The 20,075-nt window shown below is 41.6% G+C and overlaps 1 long non-coding RNA gene across 1 annotated transcript; it reads left to right on the top strand.

Moving 5' to 3' along the window:
* Positions 1-17,736: 17,736 nt before the first annotated feature.
* Positions 17,737-18,912, top strand: LOC115791727 (uncharacterized). Its single transcript, XR_004020979.1, has 3 exons — positions 17,737-17,918; positions 18,038-18,094; positions 18,300-18,912. It is a non-coding gene; the product is annotated as an uncharacterized LOC115791727 (long non-coding RNA).
* Positions 18,913-20,075: the final 1,163 nt, after the last annotated feature.

Genomic DNA, 20,075 nt, shown 5'->3' with positions numbered 1-20,075 from the left:
CCATTTGGCAGCGCTTGGTAGAAAAAGGAGTAGAGGGAAAATGCTGGTAGTTCTAGTGCTAAGAAGGTCATTGGTAACCTTCACTAATGCTGTTTCTGTACTGTGATGAATTCTGAAACCTGACTGAAACTCTTCAAATAAACCGTTCCTCTGCAGATGATCAGTTAGCTGTTTTACAACTACTCTTTCAAGAATCTTTGAGAGAAAAGGAAGGTTGGAGATTGGCCTATAATTAGCTAAGACAGCTGGGTCAGTGATGGTTTTTTAAGTAGAGGTTTAATTACAGCCACCTTGAAGGTCTGTGGTACATAGCCAACTAATAAAGACTGATTGATCATTTTTAAGATTGAAGCATCAATAATTGGAAAGACTTCTTTGAACAGTCTAGTAGGAATGGGATCTAACAAACATGTTGCTGGTTTGGAGGAAGTAACTATTGAAGTTAACTCTGAAAGATCAACTGGAGCGAAAGGGTTGGAAATTTAGAGGAGGATTCAAAGAACTGTTTCTGGAGGAAGTTCTCAGAGCTGCTCCTGAGCTATTTAAAGCTCATCGTGGAAACACTGATTTTAAACTCCAACAGCATGGACTCGCATGGAAAAGTGTCTGACATTAACATTAACATCACACAGCTTAGACTTAATACTTGAATGATCATAAAAAGTAGTAGTGCAGTTTTTACTACAGGAATTTCAGGTCAGATCATGAATTAAGACATGACCTGAACTCTATTAAAAACCTGTACAGGTTTTTAATAGAGTTCGAGAATCACAGTGCATTCTGGGTAGTTGACACCATGTTGCTGTTCAGCAAAACCATAACAAAGCTGGACACAGAAATAAGGAGGATGACCTAAGAAAAATAAATTATGTAAAGCATGAAAAATCATCAGTGGCTGATATTATAAGTTCATTCTTTTTTCCGCTCCTTTTCATTCATGAGGTTTAGTTTCTTTTTTAGTTTTAATAAGAATTATTTATATGTTGATTGAATGAAATAAAAATAAAACTGAAATAAAAATAAAAAGCAGTGATACTTTTACGTTACAAAGAGAGCTTATGGACTGCAGAGCAGTGAGGCCTAATTTATGAGGTGAATCATCACAGATTTGTTCATTCTGACTATATTTTAATAACCACTCCATCACTGTGTGCTGTGGTCCTGGGCTGCTGGCCCGGTGATTTTGTGTTTCTTGTATGAAGTTGTGTTTTGTTGTGTTTTCTGGTTGTGTTTCTTAGTTTTTCTTACAGTTTAGATTCTCAGATTGTTGTTTTGTATTATTGTATTTCATGCTGTTTTCTCTCTGTTCCTCTCTTCCTGTCTTTGTTTTCTTCAGTGTGTCTGTCTCCCTGTGTGTTGGCCCTTTGTCCCATGTTTTGTGTTGAGCTGCACTTCCTGTTTTTCTGAGTGTGTTTAGGTTCCCGTCTTATCGGGTTCACTTCCTGTTTTATTTTGGCGGTTCTTGTCCTGTGTGCTTTGTGTTTAGTTTTACTTGATTTGTGTCATTTTGTTCACCTGTGTATTTAAGGTCTCAGTGTGGGTTAATTCTTTGTTGTGTCTTCTGTGTTCCTCCGAACTGTGTGTTTCCCTGTTTAGCATTTTTTTCCTTTTCTCCAGGCTTGGTTGAGTTTTGTATCCTATGAGAATATTTCAGGTATAAAGCTGTCTCACACTCTAGTTTGTCTCTCTTGCTCTGTACTGGGGTCCAACCCTGCTCCCCACCCAGCCTAACTGTGACACTGTGATTATTGTGTTCCCCTTTAATGAGTTAACAGAACATGATTTGTGACTTTCATGTGTTTTGAAACTGAGCTTTTAGGAGACCTGGAATGTAAATGTGGCTCTAATTTGGACCCTATAATGGCCGAGGGTGGCTGACATGTTACTGCTCCTGTTTGTGTATGTTTTAAAATGTTTGCAACATCAACACAAGAAATCATGTGTCAGTATTTTGTGATATTTTACCTTTTCTGTGGCCAACCTTTATCTGAAGTGAGTGTTGGCTGTTGCATCAGTTTACCTGCTGTCAGTGAAGCATCCACATGTATTTACTGTAGTGGAGGCTGTGAAACATTGTGAATAAAGACTGATATGAGTTAATGAGTCAGTGAAGCTCACCTCTGATGACAGTTGTTGTAGCCTATAAACTCTCATAAGATGTGCCAGTTTGATCAAACTTCTCTGATTATGAGGTTGCAGCGTTGATCCTCCAATCTCTTTGTACATTCTGTATAATGACAATAAAGACATTCTATTCTATTCTATTCTGATCCATATGGACACAGAGAATGGTCTCTCGTGTTCTCTTAGTTTCTCAAAATCAGTTTGTGTGAGCACCTGCACATCAAATGGCTTCATGCTCACATTCAGGTGTAGGACTCAGTCACTGAGCCGTGGCTCTGTGATGCCTGCAGATACTGCAGGTATTTGCATCTCTGTGTATTTGTATCTCTTGCTGGTCTCTTTTTCTTGCAGCTCTCTGGTTGGTATTTAGATATGCTGGGATTAGACTGCATTATAGTACAGATTCAAAGTACAAAATAAATGTTTCAGGCCATGCATTGTTTTTATAAAGTATTTATTGAAATGTATTATGTGATACTTAAAGTATTTTGTTTTCTTTCAGTAATTGTTCATAGGACTCTAATCATGCTGTGTATCAAGTTTATCATTCAGCTTAAAGTATTTCAGTGTAAAGCTTTGATAGGAGAACAGTGAGTTATAATGAGTATGCATTAATATGTAACCTAAACAATATCGTGTCTCCTGCATGACGGTCTGTGCATTTCACATTAGTTTTCATTTGTTTTCCTTTTTCCCTCTTTTTCTTTCTCTGAGTAGCTGTTACTGACAGATTAAGTGTTTTGTTATATAATTGTATAACAAAAAAAAATTGTTATATAATTTTTTTTAAATTTGGATTTTTTTTTATGTCTATTGGGAATGGAGCAATAGTATAGTCAGGCAATGTGCAATCCCATGTGCATTAAAGTACTATATATATTTTGTTACACTTATATAACACTGTGTATGACTGACCTCATCTCCCATTCATTCTGGACTTACAGTTTTTCTCAATTGCCAAGACACATTTCTTGAAACCATCCCTCCATGTCTCCAAACTCTAAACACAAAACTCAGTTTTCAAACTACTTTCACGAAACCTCTGACTCTTCCTGCAAAACCAAACTATTGCCTCAAAACAGCTCAAACAGTGCTTGAAAGCAAACAGTGCTGTCAGATCAGAGCCCGAGTCAATCAAAATGAAAAACACTACTGAACAGTCACAAAAATCAGATCATAAAGTCTTTCGAAATAATCTTTACTGTTCACAAAATGCTTTTTCAAAACAAAACTCCTGTTTAGCAATTGTGTATATATATATATATATATATATTATATATATATATATATATATTAGGGGTGGGACTTTAACGCGTTAATTTCGATAAATTAATTACGGGGAAAATAACGAATTTAAAATTTTAACGCATTTTAAATCGCACTTTGCATCGTGGAACATTTCTCAGTGCACGAGTTCCAGGCATACAGATTATATCGACGCACGATGTCAAAAATTCAGGGGCCGCATCCTGAAAAGGACTCGGCCCACGTAGACCGGGTCCTTCGCAGGCCCACGAAGACCCCAAAGGCCGGAAGTGAGCAGCTAACCTTCATATCAGCGTCACCTGCCCTCACCTCTGCGTAGCTCATGTCGCCTAGCAACCGTTAGTGCAAAGCACAGCTGTGTAAAAGTAGCTGGTTAAACGGAGAACAAACCTTTTCTCTTTTTTGTGGTTTGATTTTAAATCTTTAATTCAAATAAGCTGTTAAAACAACATTTCGGACTTCCGGTTGAGCGATGTAGGGAATGGCAGCATAGTTCGTAGCTCCCGCCAGTCGAGGACAATTAACCCTCCTCCCTTAACTAATTACAAACCAAATTCAAATTGATGATTGATTCAAATGGATGAGTGGGGGAACCCATCAGAAAAGCCGAAAAAATCCGAAAACGCAGGAAAAGAAGCAAGGTTTCGTAATGGAGGCAAGCAGGGCACTGCATGAAAAGAGGCATATTTGTCCCCGTATACTGACGCGGGCACCGCTGGTAAACGTCAGCTTTCGTCAGCATACGGGGATGCGCATTTTCGTTCGCCTGACACGGATATGGTCATTTATGAACCACCAGAATCAGCGGGGGGTAGAGGTACGGGGGGAGCCGGCAGGCGGGAGGTGTTAACGTCTCTACTTTACATATGAACAGCAGCGCTGCAAGCCGAAGCAGCGGCAACAGACCCACGTGGCTTCTCAGTGATTGGATGAAAAAAAATAACACCGCAATTCATTATTCACATGTGATTGGTTGGTAGATCTGTCCCCATTGGCCTTTATAAGTCAGGCCTGTGTAAGCCCCTCCCTAATAAATATAACCCAGTAATAAAAATTATTTTTAATATTATTTCTGCGATATGTTGTATTCATGCCATGCTAATAACCTCAACTAAAGGGAATTCAATTAAGAGAAAAATTGAGACACAAGTTTGAATTTTTTTATTTTATTCATAAAGCAATACGCACATACACACATCATATAATCATTATATATATAATCATATATATATATATATATATTTAATAAACAAACAAAAAAACATTATGACATATGATGCTTTGCTACTTCTGGGCCATGTGGTGGTGGCTTTCTCTCAGAGCATGGTCCAGCATACAAACACTTATGGTGCACAGTGTTGTATTTAGGGTGAGCTTCTAGTCTGTCTTGCAGTTTGGCTCAGAGGTCACTGAGCTCCTGGCTGGGGAAGCTTGGGGGTCTTAATCCAGCCCGACACGCCCTCTGAGTAGCAGTGGTCTAGGGTCCTCTCTCCTCTGGTGGGGCAGTCGATGTGTTGAATCAATTCCGGTATCAGCTTTTTCAAGTTTGCACTGTTAAGTCCCCAGCTACGATGAGAGCAGCATCACGCTGGTTAGCCTGATAGGTGGAAATAGCCTCATGTAGCTCGGATAGTGCAGTGTTTGTGTCCGCCTGAGGTGGAAGATAGACGGCGCTGAAGATGACCGAAGTGAACTCGCGGGGCAGGTAGTGGGGGCGGCATTTCAGGGTTAGGAGCTCCAGGTTAGGTGAACATGATTGTTTCAGAGGGACAACATTCCTACTGTCACACCAGTTGTTATTAATCATTAGGCACACACCTCCTCCTCTTGATTTTCCAGACTCCCTCGTTCTGTCCGTGCGATGAACACTGAAGAACTCCGACGGCTCTACGGCGTGGTCCGGTATGAGGGGGGTCAGCCATGTCTCCGTGAGACAGATGATGTTGCAGTCCCTTATGTCCCTCTGAAACTGTATCCTGGCCCTGAGTTCGTCCAGCTTGTTATCCAGTGACTGGACATTAGCCAACAGGATGCTCGGCAGTGGTGTTTGGTGCGCTCTGCGCCTCAGCCTCTCTCTTACGCCGGCTCTTTTCCCTCGGGGCCTTGTCCGTGACCTGGGTGCTCCGCGCCGTCCTTTGTTTGAGCTGGCCCACTGGAAACGCTGGATCTCCCGAGGCCAAGTCGGGTCGGGAGAAAAGGTGTCAGAATACAGCCAGAGTGCTGTATTCTGATATTAAAAAGAGTCTGTCTGTCATACGTGATATGACACAGAGCAGGCGGAATTATAAAGTCGAGAATTAAAGCTAAACCTAATATATACAAACAAAGCATAGGAGCAGGTACGACGGCTGCTGACCTCACCGGCGCCATCTTGTAAACCTATTTAATTATTTAATAGTATTTAATTTTAATAATAATTAAAAACTATCACTTTTTCAAATGTTAACACCAATTATCAAATCCCTACACAAACTTTTACTTCTCTTTAAAGCGAGTTAAACTTAATTTGTTAATCACACACCACTCTGCTCTTCAGAGGACAAAAGGGACAAAACCTTTCTCAACAGGGGCAAACACACATACACACACAGACACACACAAAGACACACACACACACACACACACACACACACACACACACACACACACCCACACACACACACACAGACACACACAGACACACACACACACACAGACACACACACACAGACACCCAAGAACATACACAGACATGAGAAGGAGGGGATGAAAAGCTCCCTCTCACACAGTGCACACACACCACTTACACACAAGCTCAAGTCGACTTCATTCATACAATAGCATGCTTTACTAATGCTGCTTCTTTCCTTTTATTTCTTTTATTTCTATCTTTTCCTACCTTTTAATTTATGCTACCTTTAATGAGGTGTAGATTCAAGTAGAAAGGCTGCATCATACATGTTCGTCAACGATGTAAGAGTGGGAACCTTCTCTATTGAATTTCTCCCTACACCCCCAGTTTTTATTCCTTTATAAAACTGACCTATTAAAACAATTCTAATATTTTCTTAGGCTTTAGGCCTGCCTAACGCAGCCTCCAAAAGAGGGCTTCTCTCCAAATAATGCGGCTTTTTCTTTCCCTACCTTTATCCTTATTCCTTTTCATCATTACTCATTTACACTTTTCTCTTTTACATCTTATTTCTTCTTTACAGGGGCTGCTTTTAAAATTTATTCTGAATAAGAAAAGGACTTTTACACCCAAATTACCTGCTTTTAATCTTAAGAATAAACTGAGGGAACTCTAAACCATACTTCCCTGTCAGGGGGCTGCTTTTACAATTTATTCTGAAGCAAAAGAACTTCTGGACCCAAATTACTTGTTCGTCTGTTTTAGAATAAGTTGAGGGACCTCAAAACCCTACTTCCCTATTTTGTTTTTTTTTGGGGGGGGGGGGGGGGGGGGGGGGCAGCTTTTACAGTTAATCTTAAATCAAAGGACTTCAAACCCAAACTGCTTGCTTTTATGATCCAAAATTAATTGAGGGGCCTCAAAACCCTGCATTCCGGACTTTTAAGGGTTGGCTGATTTATGTGGCGTGTTCTGAGACTCGGTCCCTCTAAACCATTACATGGTTGCTTTCATATTCCAAAACAGACCACAAGGACCTCTAAACCTGTTAAACCCTGAGGATGGGCATTTCTCAGTGAGGTGATCAATCCTCACCTGGGCTTTCACCTCCATCACCCGTGTCCCTTTTTCTTTTAATTCTTATTTTACTTTATTCTTAACTTACTTTTTTCTTTCACTTTTTTATTTGACTTCGTTCTTCTGACGTCAAAATTATACATCATAGACACAATTTCCAACTTAATTTAGTATTCTTCAATCAGCAGATATTTTAGATAAATGGGATCTGCTTACCCACTTTTTTTTTATAGAGGCCTCTGTAGCTGTCCGTTGTGTCTAAATGTATTTTAATCCTGCCTTTTACATTGGGTCACCAAATTGTAGTATTTTTAAAAATTAAGCTTCTCTTCATTTAATAAAAGGTGCAGGAGGCGCTCAATTAATCTCCAATTGCGTTTATTTTCCATACCAAAAGAATGAAGTCAAAACACAGGGGCCTGTTAATTACTCTGGAATAACCTTAATTAACTCATCTTACTGTTACTAATAAGCTTGCCCTCCCATTTTTCACTTCTTCATTTTATCTCTATTTCTTCTCTTTTACTTCACTTTACCTATTTTTCTCATGCATGTATTTACTTTAACTTCTACTCTTTTTACATCTTATCTCTCTTTCCTTAACACTGTTTCTCTCTCTCTCCCTTTTTTTTTATAACCTCACAAATACTTAACAATTTAAAACGAAGGATAACTACAACACACACAAAAACAAAAATCCTCCAACACAGGTGCTTTTTCTGTGTGAGCTGGAATGAAACAAAAACACACTCACTTCACAAGGTGGCTCCCGGCCGTGGAGTTCCCAGAAGCTGACCGCGTGCTGTTAGCCCACAAGCATTACTCAGTTCGATGACGCCAAAAAATGTTGTTTCTTGATCTTGATACCATGATGTTGTGTTTGAAGAAATCCTTCCCTGACACAGTCTCAATGAATAACATAAGGTTTATTTACAAAAAAGACAATGTCAAAACAGACGCTTGATACATCTGGGTGAGGACAGCCAATTGATCCAAACTCAGTTAAGAAAGGAGATCACAGAGGTAATATAGTGTTGGTCAAAACCCCCACATTCCTAACTTCCCATATATGGCTATAAGGAACAGCTTCAACCCTATAGCTGGACATATGGTCAACTCCTTATATGGAAGCAAGAGAGCCTACAAGGGGTCCTCTGTGCATTCCTTTGTGCTGATGCCAAACCTTTACGTTCATCCCAAGTAACCCTTTTTTGCTCAAATCACTACAGGCCTTAAGGAAACCATACATACATACATATATAGGGTTTAACATAACAGTACAGACACCACAAGCGTTTGTGTTTAGAGAAAATCTCCACACCGCGGAGGATTAGCCTTTCCTAATCTTAGTCCTGAACACTGCCCTGTACCTTTCAGAGCGTCCTGCTGTAAAACGCTGGATTATCTCAGTGAGGTGGTGTTAATGATCAGGTGTGTGGGAAGCAGGTGAAACACTAATGTTAATATTATTAATAATATTCCATAACTTTGAATAAATGTTTAATTTTGTGTAAGTGTGTATAATGATTAATTCAAGGGAACTGAAGAAAAAGCATTTACATTTTACACCCTTTATATTTTAGTCGACTGAATCGACTGTAGATTTAGTCGACTGTATTCTTACGACAATTTCGTCGACTAAAACTAAATCAAAATTTGCTGTCAAAATTAACACTGGTTATTGTGTTGGTTTTTGTTAACTATAACAACCCTGATTCACATCAGTGACCAAACGGCCTGTTAGTGTCTATTCCCCCAAGCAATGTGCAAAACAGCAACATTTATGTACAACTTCATAATGTATGTGATGCATAAAATGCTACAGCAAATGAAGTTTGCAGAAGATTTTTAACATTTACCAACCATGTGCTGTAAATTAAAGAATACAAAATAATTTATACTGTTCATAAGCATTACAGTGTCAATCTGGCTGGGCCCAAGGAGCAGACTTACGCAACGTGTAGTAATGAAGGGGGGGGGCAGCCACAGCCACAGCCACAGCTGAGCCTAAATACACAGCCCTCAGATGAGCAGATTGCACTCGGTGAAGGCAGAGCGCCACCCCACAGGTGGAGAGGAAGCTCAACTTGTCCACTAGTGATGGGAATTCTGGCTCTTTTCAGAGGCTCTTTTGACTCCAAAGTGGCTTCTCAGATTTTTTTTTTAAATGTGTGTAAAATGAATTACTAATGTTAAAACATACATTATATCCAATGTTTATTTATATACTCAACATAGAATAGAGTGCTCCAAATATAAATTATAAAAAAAAAAAGGGTGGTAGCCAGGGGCCTGTGAGAGGCTGGTCCTGTTTCTCCTTCCTGATATGAGCTGCCCTGTTTAGTTCTTCTAATTGCACTGATGGATAAGCAGTTCATATGTCTGTGCAGGTTGGCTTTGGAGCCTGCTTGCAGTCTACGCTCTGCCTATCATGTGTGTTCTGTCAGTTTTTCCTTACTGTGTACCTTCTATGTAAAGGGGGTGGCAGTGGCGCGGTGGGCAGGTGCTCACCTTGCAACTGGAGGGTTGCTGGTTCAAGTCCCTGTTTGAGGGCATGCTGTCATTGTGTCCCTGGGCAAGACACTTAACCCACATTGCCCAAGTGTGAATGTGGTTGTGTGTTTGGTGGTGGTCAGAGGCGCCGTAGGTGCAAATTGGCAGCCATGCCTCTGTCAGCTACATTAGTAGCTTACCACCACCAGGTATGATTGAGGTGTGTGTAACCCACATTTAAATAGGGCTTTAATAAAAAATGCCCTTGACCCTCATAAACATTAAAAATGCTTTTGGTTTAACAGTTATGTTTTATTTATGGTCGATTTTTGTTATAATCAGTAGCTGAAAGAAAAAAAACACATGCATCGCTTTAGCCAATGGGCTGCTGCCTAGTGGCGCATTGCCCCGCCCACCACTTCCTTCGCGGGGGGCGGGCTTTCCTCTGTCTTTCCGGCTGCGACTCCGATGCTGAGCGAGCTGTTAAGGAAAAGGGAGACAGAGATTCATTGAAAAAAGAGCACAAAAAGCGATATATAGTAAGTAGTTAGCAACGTTACCAATGCTAAGCATGATTTTGTGCATATAAACTGCTGGAGTGATGCATTGAGCTCACGAATGTTAACTCGATCGGTTCCCTCTGTATTTCTGGTTGTAGAGAGTCAGAGGTCGGAGGCGGCGCCATTTTGTGTTGCGCTGTCCTCTCGTGAGATCGGTGAGCAAATTATTTTACTTGTTCCTGGCTTATTTGCAATTTTGAGTTCAGTGTGAGTAAAGTATTTTAAAATTTATCAAAGAAAAAGGTTTACAATAGTAAGTTCTGTTTTTTTATTAAGAATGTGATTGAGATTGTAAATATTTAATCTTTTGAGCCTGAAGAAACAGTTACTCATTGTACTTCATGACGCTGTCGTTGACAGGTCAGGTTTTTTTTTTCTTTTCCTTGCTTTGTTTTGTTTGTGATGTGATGGCGAGCCAATCCCACAGACGAGCCAGACAACTTCTTCCCGTGCTGCCCTGCACAGTGCGGTAGGCCAGCTGCGACAAGGATCTCTGCCACACCATTCTGCACCTGCTGTCCTCTTTCACACACACACACATACACTGACGTTCCCCTGGACTTTTAGACGCTTTAAGGACTTCTACGGACTCAGCACACTCCCACAGGCAGGAAGCGGACCTGGTATGGACAGATTGGAAACACCCCTCCAAAATAAGGTGCTGTTGCATACAGCTGGTGAGATCGAAGCAGTGTGATATTTGTTATTGGAATAGTTTTGTTTTGAACTAAAGCCTAAGTTGTGAATTTAGAAGGGTTGCACCTGGGAAAATTTTGAAAGTGACTGTGATTGTAAAATAAGATTACTGGTACCGAAGAGAAACTTTTATTTAAAATTTATTTTATTTGTTACAATATATTTTCTTTAAAATACACAAGCCGGCAACTTTTCAAAACCATAACCTGTGTTCGAGTCTCATTCTTTTCACACCTCCTTCCTGTAGCCGAACCTTCTGGCCCAAATCAATTAAGCTTCCTTACCTTAAGTCTTGGAAGGAAAATCCTGAGGTGAGATTTCTCTATAAGTAACTTAGGTGGTTACAATTGGCGAGCCAGCCAGCCAGGAGGAGATATTGTGAACTGCATGAGACTCATTTTGTTAAACATTTCAGAAATAAACAGTCAAGCCAAAATCTGGTAAAATGGAAATTGTAGTTAAAGAGTCAGTTAAAATCCCTAACTCAGTAATCATAAGTGGACTTACCAACAGTGAACTTGATGAAGAAGTAGCAACTTACCTTTCAAACACGGGTCAGTTAACCGCCACATCCGTATCGATGATCCGCATTCTGAGTTTCATCAGCAGATGATAGCTGAGTTCAGTCATGTCAGTGCCATGAATACCTTAAATCCCCTTTTGCCACTTACTGTCCACTGCTCTGCTCAGCCTGAAATCACATTTGAAATTAAGAGTTTATCTGAGGTGTACGAAGCAAATGTGCGGAATGTCACTAGGACATATATGAAACATCTATCTGAGATGGCCAGTCTGAGTGGACACTCGCTGGAGGATGTGCTCAAAGAGGGGTTAGCCAATCTAACTGTGTCCTCTCAATCCTCTCAGCTGCCAGTTTCTGCCCCGGCTAGTAGCAGTGAAACAGGCTCACATACACAGGGTGACTGTTCCCCAAATAAACCCCCTGCTGATTCTTCACAATGTGATGATCCGACCCCAGCCTCAAACCAAAACCTGACCGATCTTAACTTACCAACACAACTCCATCCCACACTTGATCTTAATCCACCAAGTGTTCAGCGAGTTGTGGTTGAACACGTAGTGCGCAGTAATGAAGTGCCTTCACACTCACCCATGCCAAGTAGGTGTAGAGCCTTCTCCGGACGCATTCCCCGCCCACAAAATGAAGCAGATTATGATACATGGCGCACCAGTATTGAAGTTCTTATGAGTGACCCAGCGGTTCCTGACCTAAACTGCACACAGAGAATACTTGACAGCCTTTTACCGCCTGCTGCAGACATTCCCAAGCATTTAGGCCCACATGCCAAACCCTCTGAGTACCTGAAAATGCTAGATTCTGCTTATGGAGCTGTCGAAGATGGCGATGAGCTCTTTGCACGATTTATGAACACACTTCAGAATGAAGGGGAAGGACCATCTGCCTATTTGCACAGATTACATGGTGGTCTGACAAAAGCCATGCGGCGTGGGGGTGTCAGGGCATCAGAGTTGACAAGCAGTTGTTAAGGCAGTTCCTTCGAGGCTGCTGGGAGGACAGTCTTATCAACGACCTCCAGTTAGGACAAAAAAAAAGAGAGTCCACCTTCTTTTTCAGAACTACTTTTACTTTTACGAACCGAAGAAGATAAGCAAGCGGCAAAAGTCAGCCGTATGAGACAACACCTTGGTCAGAACAAACCTGCTTCAAGTAATCCAAAGCAGCGGGTCATGTCAAACACACAAACAGCGAGCACCAATAAATCAGACTTTGATGTGTTACAGAAACAAATAGCTGATTTGAGTGCGCAGCTGAACAGTTGGAAAACGGAAAATAGGAAACCAAAGTGTCAGACAACTAATTCCAAAGTCGAAGCCCGTCCAATGGGGAAGAAGGCTTCAGCCACACAGAGCCTTGCCAAAACCAATGCAAAACCCCGTCCTTGGTATTGCTTTCACTGTGGCGAGGACGGCCACATTGCCTCTTCGTGCGAAAATGAACCAAACCCGTCCTTAGTTGCAACAAAGAGAAAACTGTTGAAAGAAAAACAAGCCAGTTGGGAACTTTTAAACAGAGCCAGTGATGCATCCCATTTAAACTGATCCCAGCCTCCAGTGCGGGACAAGTGGGGGCTTCAGGAAACAATTCTCGTCCCAAACCACGAGAGGTCTCTCTAAAGAAAGCTGAGTCAAAACCACAGTCTGTTAACCTTCCAAAGGGGTTGGTGGGATCCAGAACCTCTGCTATTGTCATTATTGCTGATAAAGAGGTGAGCTGTCTTTTAGATACAGGATCGCAAGTGACGACAGTACCTCAGAGGTTTTATGAACAGCACCTCTCCGACTTACCTATAAAACCACTGGGTGATCTCCTAGATGTAGAGGGCGCTAATGGCCAAGCTGTCCCTTATTTAGGCTATATAGAACTCTCCATCACTTTCCCAAAGGAATTTGTGGGTTCAGACATCAGTGTCAACACACTGGCATTAGTCATTCCTCCTTTGCGAGCTGAAGCACAAGAGCAAGTGCTGATAGGCACAAACACTTTAGACACGCTTTATACTGACTTTCATGAATCCAGAGCAAGCTTTCAGCCGGTTCCTTATGGTTATCGAGCACTCCTCAAAATTCTTGAGATGCGCCAGAAAACATTCAGTAATTGCAGTCTTGGGTGTGCAAGATATAAAGCTAAACATCCAACTATAGTGGGAGCAGGACAGACAGCAGTTTTGGAAGCCTCAGCGTACATTCCCAGTGCCAGCACAGAGAAGTGTGCGGTTATTGAACAGTCATCAGACTCTTCCTTACCCAGTGGTCTGCTTGTGTTGACTGGTCTTGTAAACCTACCAGCAAAGCAGCCTTGTAAACTGCCAGTTGTTGTAAAAAATGAGACAGATCACGACATTGTTGTCCCTTCAGGCCGTGTGCTAGCCGACATTAATGCCGTAACCCGAATCCTTCATAAAGAGCAAACAGAGGTGTCAAACCCTGCAGATCAGCCAAAAGGTCCTACTCAATCTGGAAATATTCATTTTGAGTTTGGAAGTAATTTGCCTGCTGAGTGGAAAGAACGTGTCACAAAATTGCTCAATTCAATGCCTGAAGTGTTTTCACAGCATGAGCTGGATTTTGGGCACACAGACAAAGTACAGCATCACATAAAGCTCAGTGATGAGACCCCATTCAAATCCAGACCCTGACCAATACATCCCCACGATGTGGAGGCTGTAAGAAAACACCTCCAAGAACTACTCGATGCAGGGGTAATACGGGAATCTGAATCCCCGTTTGCATCTCCAATCGTAGTTGTCAGAAAGAAGGATGGGTCAGTTCGTTTATGCATCGATTACAGGAGGCTAAACCTCCAGACCATAAAAGATGCATACGCACTCCCCAATCTGGAGGAAGCATTCTCGGCTCTGGCAGGATCAAAATGGTTCTCGGTCCTGGATCTCAAGTTGGGATACTACCAGATCGAAATGTCAGAGTCAGACAAACAGAAAACAGCCTTTGTGTGTCCCTTGGGGTTCTGGGAGTTTAATAGGATGCCCCAAGGGATTACCAATGCACCCTCCACATTTCAAAGACTCATGGAGAGGTGTATGGGTCCGCTGAACCTCAAGGAAGTCCTCGTCTTTATTGACGATCTCATTATTTTCTCGTCATCCCTCGAAGAGCATGAGCAGCGCCTGAAAAGAGTCTTGTTGAGGTTAAAAGAGTTTGGGTTGAAATTGGCACCTGAGAAATGTAGATTTTTCCAGAACTCTGTTAAGTATCTCGGCCATATAGTATCAGAGCGTGGTGTTGAAACAGATACAGAGAAAATCAAAGCCCTAACAACCTGGCCCATTCCTACCACCCTTAAGGAGCTAAGGTCGTTTTTGGGTTTTGCTGGGTATTATCGGCGATTTATCCAGGGCTACTCCAACATTGTAAGGCCGTTGAATGAACTAACCGCTGGTTATCCACCATTAAAAAAGGGGAAGGCAAAGTCCCCCAAGCAACAAAGCTCTGTATACCACAACCCGAAAGAACCGTTTGGCCAGAGATGGACTCCAAAGTGCCAAGAAGCATTTGAACAGATCATTTGCAAACTTACCTCAGCCCCAGTGTTGGGCTTTGCAGACCCCAAACTCCCGTATATCCTCCATACCGATGCTAGTACCATTGGCCTTGGTGCAGCTTTGTACCAGCTTCAGGATGGACAGTTGAGGGCCATAGCATTCGCTAGCAGAGGACTTTCAAAAAGCGAAATGAAATATCCAGCCCACAAGTTGGAATTCTTGGCCCTGAAGTGGGCCGTTACTGAAAAGTTCTCAGACTACCTGTACGGTACAACTTTTACGGTAGTGACTGACAGTAATCCGCTGACGTACATCTTAACATCTGCAAAGCTAGACGCGACGAGTTACGGTTGGCTGTCAGCTCTGTCCACTTTTTCATTCCAACTCCAATACAGGGCTGGTAAGCAAAACGTAGATGCGGATGCATTATCTCGTCGGTCTCATGGCAGTCCAGGTGATGACCCCATTTCACAGAAAGAAACTGAAAGAATCCGACAATTTGCTCTTACTCACCTTAGTAGTGATGAGACTGAAACAGTCCCTAGAGAAATCATACAGGCTATCTGTGACAGGCACACAGTTACAACTGTAAGCCATGGTTCAGAGTCACACACCTGTCCAAGTTTCGCTCTAGTTGAGTCTTTAGCGCTACATGCTACTGCTGTCCCTGACACTTTTGAGGAGGAATACTCAGGTGGTCTTCCTCTTGTTCCACCTATTACAGAGGAGGAACTCAGATGGAAGCAGAGGTTAGACCCTGCTCTTGATGCTGTAATCACTCAGTTAGAAACTGGTCAGACTCCACCTTCCAGTCTTAGAACAGAACTACCCGAGCTACCTCTGCTACTGCGTGAACTCAATCGTTTTGAACTTCAAAACGGAGTTCTCTATCGCAGACGACAAAATGGTCCAGATATCTCCTTTCAACTTGTGTTACCTGAGGAGCTGAGACCCATGGTTTTCCAACACCTCCATAACAACATGGGGCACCTGGGAGTTGACCGTACTATCGATTTAGTCCGGACCAGGTTTTATTGGCCAAAGATGCAGGTATCAGTTGAGAAAATGATCAGTACATGTGAGCGTTGTGTCCGCCGGAAGTGTAGACCTGAAAGGGCAGCCCCTCTTGTGAACATTCAGGCAAGTAGGCCCCTTGAGTTAGTCTGTATGGATTATCTATCTATTGAACCAGACCAGTCTAACACAAAAGATATACTAGTTATTACTGATCACTTCACTAAGTTTGCAGTGGCTGTCCCTACACCAAACCAGCGCGCCCGTACTGTTGCAAAAGCTCTCTGGGAGAACTTTATTGTTCATTATGGTGTCCCAGACAAACTCTTAAGTGATCAAGGCCCAGATTTTGAATCAAAGACAATAAGTGAACTATGCGGGATCACTGGCATGAAAAAGATACGCACAACACCGTATCACCCCAGAGCCAATCCTGTTGAAAGGTTCAATAGGACACTTCTCCAAATGCTTGGTACTCTAAGTGACAATGAAAAGTTGCATTGGAAAGAGTATGTAAAACCTCTAGTACATGCATATAACTGTACCAAGAATGACGTGACAGGCTATTCACTGTATGAACTCATGTTTGGAAGGCAGCCAAAGCTTCCCATTGACCTAGTATTTGGCTTGCCTGTTAATGCTCAGAAGAAGTCACACTCACAGTATGTCAGTGATCTGAAGCATAGATTGGAGGAAAGTTTTAAGATTGCAACCTCAAACGCACAAAAGAACGCTGAGCGTAATAAAACACGCTTCGACAAACAAGTGGTTGACTCAACTCTCGAAGTGGGTGACAGAGTCCTCGTTCGTAATGTCAGACTGAGAGGAAAGCATAAGCTGGCAAACAGATGGGAGAATGATGTTCATGTGGTCCTGAAGAAAGCAGGTGAACTACCGGTCTATACAGTTAAACCGGAAGGGAAAGAGAGACCAGTCCGAACACTACACCGAGACTTGCTTCTCCCTTGCAATTTTGTACCCACCGCAGATCTAACAGAAAGAAGTTCCCAGAAGCCGCAGACTAAGCGCAAGACAAGGCAAACTGTTGTCGAGGAGGATGAGAGTGACTATGAATCAGAGTCAGAGTACTCACCGATACCTACCTGGATACCCGTGTCCTCTTTTCCTTCTGCCAAACCACCTGAAATGTCGCCAACTCTTGTTGTACCCACCGAACATGTCAACTTAACTGAACAATTCCCTAACACCGAATGTGACAATCCTACCGGATGTGACAATCCTACCGAATGTAACAATCCTACCGAATGTGACAATCCAACAGACAGAGACAAACAAACGGAGAAGATCAAGGAATGTGAAAACTCACCTGATGGTGCAAGCTTACCTGAACCTGGATCTGTGGAAAATGATATTCAAGTTGAGGATCCTATGGAGGAAAACCAGCAGACTAGTGAACAAGTTCTGCCAAATGGAAATGTGACACTGTCAGAGTGTCTCAGTGAACAGGAAACAGTTATTGTTGAGCAACCTAGTTCATCTGGTTCATCACTTAGCTCTCAAGAAACTCAAGACGTCCCTCGTCGATCTCAAAGGTCACATCAGAGACCAGAAAGGTTGCAGTATTCAACATTAGGTAACCCCTTACTGCATGTTGTTAATGCAGTGTTTAATAGCCTAAATGAAGCTATTGCAAACTCTATGCAACAGCTTAACCATTCGAATGCACAGGGACGTGCATACCATCAAAGTGGGGAGGGTGTGTAACCCACATTTAAATAGGGCTTTAATAAAAAATGCCCTTGACCCTCATAAACATTAAAAATGCTTTTGGTTTAACAGTTATGTTTTATTTATGGTCGATTTTTGTTATAATCAGTAGCTGAAAGAAAAAAAACACATGCATCGCTTTAGCCAATGGGCTGCTGCCTAGTGGCGCATTGCCCCGCCCACCACTTCCTTCGCGGGGGGCGGGCTTTCCTCTGTCTTTCCGGCTGCGACTCCGATGCTGAGCGAGCTGTTAAGGAAAAGGGAGACGGAGATTCATTGAAAAAAGAGCACAAAAAGCGATATATAGTAAGTAGTTAGCAACGTTACCAATGCTAAGCATGATTTTGTGCATATAAACTGCTGGAGTGATGCATTGAGCTCACGAATGTTAACTCGATCGGTTCCCTCTGTATTTCTGGTTGTAGAGAGTCAGAGGTCGGAGGCGGCGCCATTTTGTGTTGCGCTGTCCTCTCGTGAGATCGGTGAGCAAATTATTTTACTTGTTCCTGGCTTATTTGCAATTTTTGAGTTCAGTGTGAGTAAAGTATTTTAAAATTTATCAAAGAAAAAGGTTTACAATAGTAAGTTCTGTTTTTTATTAAGAATGTGATTGAGATTGTAAATATTTAATCTTTTGAGCCTGAAGAAACAGTTACTCATTGTACTTCATGACGCTGTCGTTGACAGGTCAGGTTTTTTTTTTCTTTTCCTTGGTTTGTTTTATTTGTGATGTGATGGCGAGCCAATCCCACAGACGAGCCAGACAACTTCTTCCCGTGCTGCCCTGCACAGTGCGGTAGGCCAGCTGCGACAAGGATCTCTGCCACACCATTCTGCACCTGCTGTCCTCTTTCACACACACACACATACACTGACGTTCCCCTGGACTTTTAGACGCTTTAAGGACTTCTACGGACTCAGCACACTCCCACAGGCAGGAAGCGGACCTGGTATGGACAGATTGGAAACACCCCTCCAAAATAAGGTTCTGTTGCATACAGCTGGTGAGATCGAAGCAGTGTGATATTTGTTATTGGAATAGTTTTGTTTTGAACTAAAGCCTAAGTTGTGAATTTAGAAGGGTGCACCCGGGAAAATTTTGAAAGTGACTGTGATTGTAAAATAAGATTACTGGTACCGAAGAGAAACTTTTATTTAAAATTTATTTTATTTGTTACAATATATTTTCTTTAAAATACACAAGCCGGCAACTTTTCAAAACCATAACCTGTGTTCGAGTCTCATTCTTTTCACACCTCCTTCCTGTGGCCGAACCTTCTGGCCCAAATCAATTAAGCTTCCTTACCTTAAGTCTTGGAAGGAAAATCCTGAGGTGAGATTTCTCTATAAGTAACTTAGGTGGTTACATGTGCATGAAATTGTAAAGCGTCTTTGAGTGTCTAGAAAAGCAGTACATAAGACTAATGTATTATTATTATTATTATTATTAAAGTGCAACTTCCTCTTCCTCTTTCCAGTCTCTGAGCGAACTTTGCAGGAGTCTGTCCCTTGATCTGTGTGAACTCATTGTGTTGTGTGTATGTGCTCTCCCTCTCTGTTACTCAGTGTAGACACACAGATGCTGCCACACGTCTTAACTGATCATGTGCAGATTCAAAAAAAAAACAAAACAAATAAAAATGGCTCACAATCAGGAGCCAGCTCTTAGAGCTGGATGGTTCATGACCAACCCATCACTACTACCCACTCATCCACCTGAAAGAGAGAAACCAAAACACACTCTGATACGCTAAACATGGGGAAAGAGGGCTCTTTACTGTGGTTATTATAGATGAGAGAAATCACACTATGTACTGTAAGTCAGGGACACAGTTTATTTTAAAGCTTATTATCATTAAAATATATTAAGACCATTATGTGTAGAATATTATAAATAAAACTACTTAACAGTAATAAAGAGCTTTAATTCTTTTTATTTTTAACCCTCTTACACCTAAGGCTGAATATGTACGCCTGGACTTTTCTACTTATTTGGACTATAAAAAGGCATGAAAAGGTCCTGTGAGTAAGTGCTTTTGCCCCTTTGTTCAGAACTCTTTGAATTTTTAATATCTGACAGTTATTCATAATTATTTACATGTTAAAGACTGTATCAATAGCTTTAATTGAAGAAAAAACAAAAATCTGAAATTGATTTTAGAGCTTTTTTTCTGGAAAACACACTGCAATTGAATAAAACAACAGATTTGACACACAAGATGTAAAATTTGAACAGAATAAAACATATTTACAATAGTAAAATACAAGAAAAAAAACTATGTACAGGTGCTCTTTCCACCTTTTCCTCAGACACAATCCATACATTCTTTCCTACTGATGGTACTGCCAGTGATAGTTCATATCTTTATTATCTTTATTATTTATTATCTTTATTAGATAGGAACTGTGGAATAGTGGAATAATAAACTGAGATGGCCATTCAACCTAGATATGACTTGGAAG

This window comes from Archocentrus centrarchus, chromosome 2 (assembly GCF_007364275.1).
Source record: "Archocentrus centrarchus isolate MPI-CPG fArcCen1 chromosome 2, fArcCen1, whole genome shotgun sequence".
Classification (NCBI taxonomy): Eukaryota; Metazoa; Chordata; class Actinopteri; order Cichliformes; family Cichlidae; genus Archocentrus; species Archocentrus centrarchus.
The sequence above is the reverse complement of the archived record's forward strand: the minus strand, read 5'-3'. Positions and strand labels throughout refer to the sequence as shown.